We start from the raw sequence: 8,740 nt of genomic DNA on the forward strand, positions 1-8,740 counted from the left end.
GTAGTGTAATTGAGAGCGTTTCAGTAGTGTGTGTGAGAGCGTTTCAGTAGTGTATATGAGAGCGTTTCAGTAGTGTATGTGAGAGTGTTTCAGTAGTGTATGTGAGAGCGTTTCAGTAGTGTGTGTGAGCGCGTTTCAGTAGTGTATATGAGAGCGTTTCAGTAGTGTGTGTGAGCGAATTATCCTCTACTTGTTTATGTGAGAACGTATTAGTAGTGTATGTAAGAGCATTTCACATGTGTTCGTGAGAGGTAATTCTGAATAAAGTCCCTAACGGCTCCTCATAGGACTAGGTGTCCAGCCACACGTTGCTGCCGTTAATGAAGAAGTCTGGCAATGTTGCTTGGCGATGTAAAATAATGTGTTAACTTGAGCCAAGATGTAGTGGCTTATTATAGGATGTTAACATAAAAAAATGCGGGGACACTTCATGCTTAATTTCTTAACATTTTAATATGTTTTTTTTAATATGTTGTGGTTTTCTCCGGCTGCTAACTTGGCCAGGTCTCATTTGTAAAAGAGGTTTTTGATCCCACTGGGACTTCCTGATAAAATAATAAATAAAATGTTCAGTTGACTCGATTCAAGATCAAATTTTGAAATATTGATGTTGACACTATTTATCTCCCACTCTCCTGGCCGCACTTTCTGCTATATTTTACTTTAGAATCAATATGGACAGAACTAATCCCACATATTAAGATATGAACAATAAAAAATCTCTAATCTGGTTTCAACCATTTTACATACTGTAAAATCAATATAAATACAGATAATACAAAACAATCTAAAATCAGTAATGATATACAGTATAAGCTGTTAGCCTTCACCATACAAAATCACTATGTAAATTTCATCTATTTTAGGGTCTGCAGCCATTTGTTGTTCAGCATCGAGGTGACCCATCATAAGTCAAAAGGTAAACACTGTTTCACTGTGAACAGCCTTCATTATATCCCATCATGCAATGGGGCAACCTTCACACATCAGTTCAGCATTTACTCATCTGCTCCTCTTAGGCATTACAAGCTCATAAAATCTTGCACAAATTTTACCGAGCAGCATGGTTTCTAGACAAACACAGCACCTACTAATCGTCTCACGCGAACCTTAGTTTGTACAAACTGTTTAACTCCATGACAGGTAGTCAGCTAGTAAAACGCTCGAGTTTTATATTTTAGATTTGTTGAAGAGACTCTGGATCAAAGCCTCAGCACCAAATCACACTGACATACTGTTAGCACACATGTAGTAAAAATGCAACTGCGCTTGTATGAGAAGAAACGTGCAGTAACACTAAAACTAGAGCTTCCAAAGGGCAATTTTTAATGGAATTATGAAACACGCAGGGCCCCTAAAGCAGTTTCAAATTAGATAGATTAGAAGGGTTTTTTTTAAACAGGAAAGGAGAAAAACAATGGAAAAAGTGGTGAAACTAACAAAGAGCAAGTAAAAATGGAGGATGTATTTATCCTTGTCATTATTGATGGCCATAAGTCCTTCTGTCTCTCACGCCTATGGAACCACTGCAGATTGTCTTTCACACTGCTTCATAACCCCACATCTGTGTCTGTGTCTCATCTTGCTGCTGCGGCTGCTCCGAGCTACACGTCTGCCTCCGACTCTCAGGGGTGTCAGCTGGCCTTAAACTGCAAACACTGTTTTCTGAGCTTAAACTCAGTTTCTTAAACTGCTAGTTCTGAGGCTGGAACTATTGGTGAAGGAATTAACAAATCCGTTATTTCTGCTTCAAAGACATTTACTTTATTAAAAATGCTATTTTCTAGCATGCATTTAAAAGCATTTCAACACTTCCCGCTGGCATATCTATATAACAACTATAGTTAGTTTGATCATGTTTTAGCTCTATTACACACTGACCACAAGTTCTCATCACCCTCCTTAGTATTGCTCTCAATTATTTCAGCTACCAATCTTTCAGAAGAACCAGGCAAAAACCAACCGAAGAAGTGTACGTCAGCATAAAACCTGTTGCTTTCTTCTCCCTGCCCCTGAAAGCCAAGTGCTGTTCATTCTTGAGGGTTGCACACGAGGGATGTGGGCCTGTAAACACAGAGCGGCCACTCTCTTAGCCATGAAAGTAGAGAGGCGGCGTCCAGTGTAAACTGATGGAGACATTTGTGAACGCTAATAAAGATAAGGGCCGACAGGGAAATGACCACAGAGCCTTTTTTTACATTGTGAAACAGGTCCTTTCACTGGTGCTGTTTAAGCAGCACGAGCCAAAACCCTGTTTTTATTTCTGTCACTCTGGACACTCCATCCGAAAACTATTCAGGGCACATCTTCCTACACACACTATGCTATTTTATTACATGTCAACACTGTCAAAAAAAGAAAAGAAAAAATGTAACTTAAGGAAAACAGAAGTTCTGCTCAAACGTGATGTCAGATATTCCAATTACACATTTGACTAAACATTTTATGTAAAGCTCCACAGCTATTTTACATGCTGTTGGTGGAAGTCACGTGGTCTGGCAACCATAATTAGCCTATACATTACATTCTGCACTGATCACATAATTTAGTGCAGAATGTTAGTACACTGCAGACTTTTAAATGGCAAATGCAAAAGAAAAGCCTGAAAAACAAACATAAGAGTTCAATTGTGTGTTTGTGTGTGTGTGTGTGTGTGTGTGTGTGTGTGTGTTTTGTATGAGATATGAGACGTGTTAACTGAAACAACTGTAATGAAGTTATGGCAATGTGCCGCCATTTTGTGTCTGCAGTTCTGATGCCTGAAGGCCTGAGCATAAACAGGGAAGGCTTGTCAGGCTAGACAACAAACAATGTTAGATGATAAATATGTTGCCTAAATAGAGCACGTAATCATACATTTTCCAACATCTCAATTCCACTGCATAGCATGACAATATTTAATCACACTTTCAATGCAAATCCGCAACAACCATAGGTTATTGAAACGGAAATTACTTTAGGAAAGTCACCATAGATTAAAGCCAATGTCTGACATTTTACCTAAAAACAACATTGCGCATTTAAAGAAAAATAGAATACAATGGCCACTGGTCACAGAGACTCCTACAGTGACTTCAGTGCCCATCCTGCTTCTTAAAACGTCGAGGGCTACTTTCAGATTATTATGAAACTAACAGGAAAACCCTTTCAACACCATCCTCCATATTTACAAAAAATATATATTTAAAAAGTAAAACATGAATTTAAAATAATATAGTGACGCCATAATTGTATTAAGTTCAATTTACCATCTGCTAATACCTGCCAATACGACAATTAAAATGTTGTAGGCCTAATCATGTAGGCTATAGCCTAATAATAATAATAATAATAATAATAATAATAACAATAACAATAACAATAATAATAATAACAGGCCTAATAATAATAATGATTTTTATTCTAATTGTAATAATGTGGTGAAAAAAGACTATTATTTTAAATTTTAAACAAAAATATACAAAATATAGGCTAGCCTTTATCCGTGGATAAGACCAATATTTTTGCATTTGATTATGATGAATGTAATGTAAAAATGAATACAAACCAATAGGCAGTGTAGGCCTACATTAAACATAGGAAGGAAGCCTCGGTATTTTTTGAATTGCTGGACCACCTCAGCCTACTTTACACTCCTCTCTCTCCCTGCGCCGGTCTCTGCCCAGAACTGTCAGATTCAAATCTTCCACATCCGACTGTTGTGCCGTGGGAGTTCAGTAGTCTAATTATCGCAGTTGATAATTCCCTGGATGGATGACACTGTATTTTAAAGCCCTCTGTGATAGGCCTACACCCGTCTGGGACAGACAGCGCTGTTTACAAGCAAGCAGATAATCAGCAGATAAAGCATTAACAGTGCAGGTTATCATCTACTGTACCTCGTGCAGTCGGCTATCATCTGCTTAAATCCATCCCTGTGCACCGCAGCTCTGTCTTCAGCCGTCTAACAGCGGGGTGTTTCCCTTCCCACGGCGTTTGCACGTGTTTTTTATGTTTAAGCGCCTGTCCTCGGGCGGGAATCTGGAGGCTCACTAGCGGCGGCTGTCCGCTGCCGAGTGTCAGTGAACGGACGGTTCGGCTGCCTTAGTGCCTTTCAGCTTCTCCAGCATCGAGCTGCGTTCTGCGCCTGTGCGGTGAACTCACTGTGATGTTTTCATGGGATCACTCACACACATACCGGTACACACACACACACACACACACACACGTTGCATACACAGTTGCTCAGCCCACTCTATGTGTGTGTGAAGGCAGCAGGGAGAGAGTGGTTTGTCCCCGTCTCTTCCACCGGGCTGGCCCTTACGCTGCTGCCGGCTGGGGAGCAGTGAATCCAGGCGGCGTGCCTCCTCTGAGCCCTGGTAACGTCCACCATGTAGGCTACATTTAGTAGGCTATCCGTCTCATTCACCCAACACTTTTTCAATAGGCCCTACTTTACAGTACAATCATTTCCCACATTATCTAGTTTTGGGGACCTATTATTTGGTTATTTTTATGTAATTGCCTGCATGGATCAGCACGCATGGGCCGGTATAAAACTCTGACGGTATGATAACCTTCATAAATATCACTCTTTCACGGTATTGCGGTAGTGCAATTACAGCTTTATGTGTAATGTGTTATTTTGAAATGTCTGGGTATAAAACAACCTTTTTCCCATTGAACATGATGTATCCAGTTTTTAAACACACTGCACACTGGCAGGGAGACGGATTACTAAACTGCACTTTCTGTCTTTGGTGACTCTAAAACAACAGCTCACACAGCAGGAATGTTATGACGGAAAGTTTTAGTGGTTTTGAAATCATGACTTTTTGAAGCTGTGGTATAGGCCTACCTTGAAACTAGTAAAACCGGCCTCCTGTGGACCAGTCAATATTAAGTGTGTCTCCGTGTGTTACTTCAGGCCAGCAGGGTGGCAGGAAGCCTTCATTCACCTGAATTGATTCTGACACACAGGTGGCACAGACATGGCCACAATACACACAACCATCTACAGCATAGCCGGATATGCGTGTTACCTTAGTGAAATAACAAAGGCCTACTTCTGTCAAAAAGATAAGTCCATCCTTCAACTACTTCAGGGGTTGAATCCGATTCTTGAGAATTAGGCTATTTTATCCAAGAATAATCTACCCCTAAAACACTGTTATCACAAACAAGATAACACCTCTGATCAATGGGCTAAATGTCATTTAAATTATTTACCAAGAATATCAGGTAATATTTAATATAGAATAACCGAAAGTAGGCTATATTCCTCGTAAACAATCTATAATCAGTCCAAATGAATATTATTTCTCCTAGCCAATAAATCAAGGGTGATTGGTCGACCTTGAAAAAGTAATGGTAGGCTATGATGTAGGCCTACTGTACAGTGTCTCCAGACTAATAGCCTACAAAAATACTGACCTTTAATATTTACAAAAGAGTTTTCATTAAAGAACCTTCTACTCTTCTCATCCTTAACAGTTCTCTGAAGCTCTTTGCCTGTGTTGATTTGGCTATTTGTTCTGTTAGGCATACTGATAATGTACGAATTGTTCCCCAAACCCGATTCTGTATTAGTTGTCACGATTTAATTAATTATTTTTGATCACTTGTTGGTCTTTGGATTATTATGGTTCTCGGAACCTCTGACGTTGAAGAACCGCAACAGATGGCCGTTGAAGAGTTCCGTTTTTGTTTTTCTGGAGCAGCAGGTTGACCTAGGCTGTACGGGGGACCCCAGCTACTCACACAACGGGTGGATTTAGAGAAATTACTAAATTCCTATTTAAAGAAAAACGAATTCTCACGCAATAAAGACTCAATCGGATCTACCCATGCGTAATAGTCAATCATCCTATAGACTACTTTCAAGCTTCATAACCTCTTGAAAATCGCCACAGCACCAAGCCAAGCTGGTTATGCTGTGGCATAACGCTGTGTTTTTATGTGTGTGTGTGTGTGTGTGTGTGTGTGTGTGTGTGTGTGTGTGTGTGTGTGTGTGCGCGCGTGTGTGCAGATCATTCTGCAGACATGCAGGCTCTCGGTGCTGGGTAGGCCCCGCTGTAGGCTATAGGCTGTATTTGCAGGTGAAATATGCGCTTGTGGTTTTGCAGTAAATGAAGTCTACGTCCACGGAGCGTCTATGAATCAGGTGCCAGTATGACTTATATATCTGTTGGTGACATAAGCGAATGAACGGCCACCGTTTGTCATTCGGCCGCGTGCGTGTTTGCAGCTCTGCTCCGCTGCGTTTCCTAAGCAGCCTGATGGCGCTGCTGACAGACGCTCAACTGCGGCTCTCGCCAACTGCTGGAGACGAAGCCGTGTATTATTCTTCAACCTCAAACTTTAAACTACACACACATTCTCACCCTGCCTCACTTACACTCTAAACATCCATCCCCCGCTTAATTTACTCCCATTTAAAGTATATAAGTCGTTTTTATTATCTATTCTTTAAATATCTTTCCCGTTTTTCATTTAATTTGCTTGTTGATTTAACTATTAGCTGTAGAGTAACACTATATACACTGGTATCTAGCAAGGTGTGGCTGCATTTATCTCAGTAAACACCCTTATTCTGTCAGAGGCAATTAGATAATCAGTCTAATTAACCAGAACCCAATTCTAACAAAACCAGAATTTATTCAGAGCCCTGAAAGTCTGGTAGAAAGACATTTTGTACACAAGGGAACATTGAGGGATAAACCACACAGCTCTTATATCATGCAATAAAAACAAGACTGGACTGAGATATATATTTAAATGGATATTTACATGCATGTTAAACACAATGTGTGCCCCATGGCCATAAGGCCAAAGCCATGCAGAAGTGTTGTGAATTTAGGGGCAAACCTGCAGAAATGTGACCATGTCCACTAATGTGAGCAGTAGTGGGTCAGAAAAAGCTGTTTTATGCGGAGTTATACCAAATCTAATTTAATTTTTCAGTTTTGACAAGCTTTAGCTTGGCAGAAACACACTAGACGCCATAGAAAAATGAATCATTTTAATCCCAGGTAACTAAGTTAGTGGATCAGTGTGAGGGATCTCGGGCGGCTCTTACCTCCTGCTTTGCTCTCAGCTCAGCCTGACCTCTGTGCTCCTTCCGTGTCCTCTCCACTGGGGGAACGGCAGTCCTCACTGTGCTAGACCCATGCAGCACCTCTGCAAGTATCTGCTATCAAAAAGTTAGATTTTTTTTTATAGCAGCAGAATTGAGCTGAGGTTCTAGAGGGGAATTGAACCTAGACACACTCCCACCGTCACGTGGTCGGAGCAGGAGGAGGTTGTGGCTGCAGTCACTCTGACACCAGTGTTGGACTGGGAAATATGATTTCCATTTGGTGATCACTGGTGAACTCCAGTTACCACACAACTCAACACGGTCTCTAAATATTCATATAGAAAACAGAATGTATACCCTATTTCCAAATAACTTTCATTAGTGTGATAGTTCTTACCCTGCTCCTGGGATTTTAGACAAAAAAACACAGTTTATGCAACCACAATAAGAATTACCTCTATATGTCTATGATATACCTATAGAGGTCATTCTATCATCCACTGAATCCCTAACTGCAATACATTCTATCTTAACTATAATATATGTGTGTATATGGTTGTAAATTAAAATGTCACACTTGCATTCCTTAATGTCATAACGGAACATTGCTGGAACGGAATTAACGGAACATTTTTCTGTGAACAGTCTTAACTGTTTTCACAGCAGAATTTATTTGTACAAAAAAAGTGCAAATTCTCGCTGTTAAGTAAAAACCAAGTATCTCCAAATAATCCATGATTCTGATTTTTTCACTGTTCTTACTTCCTTCGTGAATTGAAAAAAAAAATCAGTGAATACTTCTGCTGCTAAATAAAACAGCTGAAAGACTCATCTGGTATTCTCAAAAAATATCATAGCTTGTTACAGGGCTATTGTTTTAGCTAATGAAAAGTAGGTGTTTTTGGAGATAGCAGGAGATTTACAGGATAACAAGAGTACGAGAGAAAATATTAGTTTTTTTATGATAGTGAGTACAAGTTCAAAAGATGTCAAAGTAGTAAATGTGAAAAATCTGACTATTCACAGCATGAATGGCTTGTGCAATTACACAATATTTTCACAATATCGTGGACATATAAAAATGTTGTTATAATATAATGCCTAGTTCAACAGTCCATGTCATTTTCATGCTGTAGGGCAGTGGGAGCTGCTCTTTTCAAATTTGAATCTGTATCTTGCATTGCTGAAAATTGACCCAACATATCTGAATAAATTATTTAGACATCCATGCATAAACTGATATGTTGCTCTTACATTTAACTGCCAATGCAGTGATTTTGTCCAGTTTGAAATGTTGGTTGCTGAATATTCCTTTCGTTTTCACCTCCTTATCAGTCCTTCAGGCTGCGTGTCTCGGACACCTCAGCTGCTTGTCAGGCTGAAAACGTGGTTCATCTTCAAAGTGGTGCAGTGGTAAAACTGCTTCGATTTCACTCATTTGAAGCGTAGCTGCTGTTGGTGTTGTGGTTGAAGAAGTGAGGGGGTGTCAGATTTACAGTGTTAAGAGTCTGGCCTTTTCTCTCCCTGGCAAAACATTTCCTTGTGTAATTGGGAGAAGGTGGGGGTCTGGCTAATGCACGCCACCACATTTCTTACTCCATCTGTTCTAGACATCCTTGTTTCTTTTACATTCAAAATGGCGGAGCAGAGGCTCCTTTCTTATTAGCTGGATACAGTGTCAGC

At 40.1% G+C, this 8,740-nt stretch overlaps 1 protein-coding gene across 2 annotated transcripts in view; it reads right to left on the minus strand.

Annotated features, from left to right (window-relative positions):
- Nucleotides 1-7,183, minus strand: part of tbx4 (T-box transcription factor 4) — a 26,866-nt gene extending 19,683 nt beyond the window's left edge. The window contains exon 1 of one of the 2 annotated variants that reach the window (XM_034867894.1): nt 7,058-7,183. The gene's annotated coding sequence lies outside the window, so the exon portion shown is untranslated. Of the gene's footprint in view, nt 1-3,878; nt 4,126-7,057 lie in introns of those variants that run through there. The other variant, XM_034867893.1, reaches the window with a different exon arrangement.
- Nucleotides 7,184-8,740: the final 1,557 nt, after the last annotated feature.

Source organism: Etheostoma cragini, chromosome 3 (genome assembly GCF_013103735.1).
Source record: "Etheostoma cragini isolate CJK2018 chromosome 3, CSU_Ecrag_1.0, whole genome shotgun sequence".
NCBI classification, from domain to species: domain Eukaryota; kingdom Metazoa; phylum Chordata; class Actinopteri; order Perciformes; family Percidae; genus Etheostoma; species Etheostoma cragini.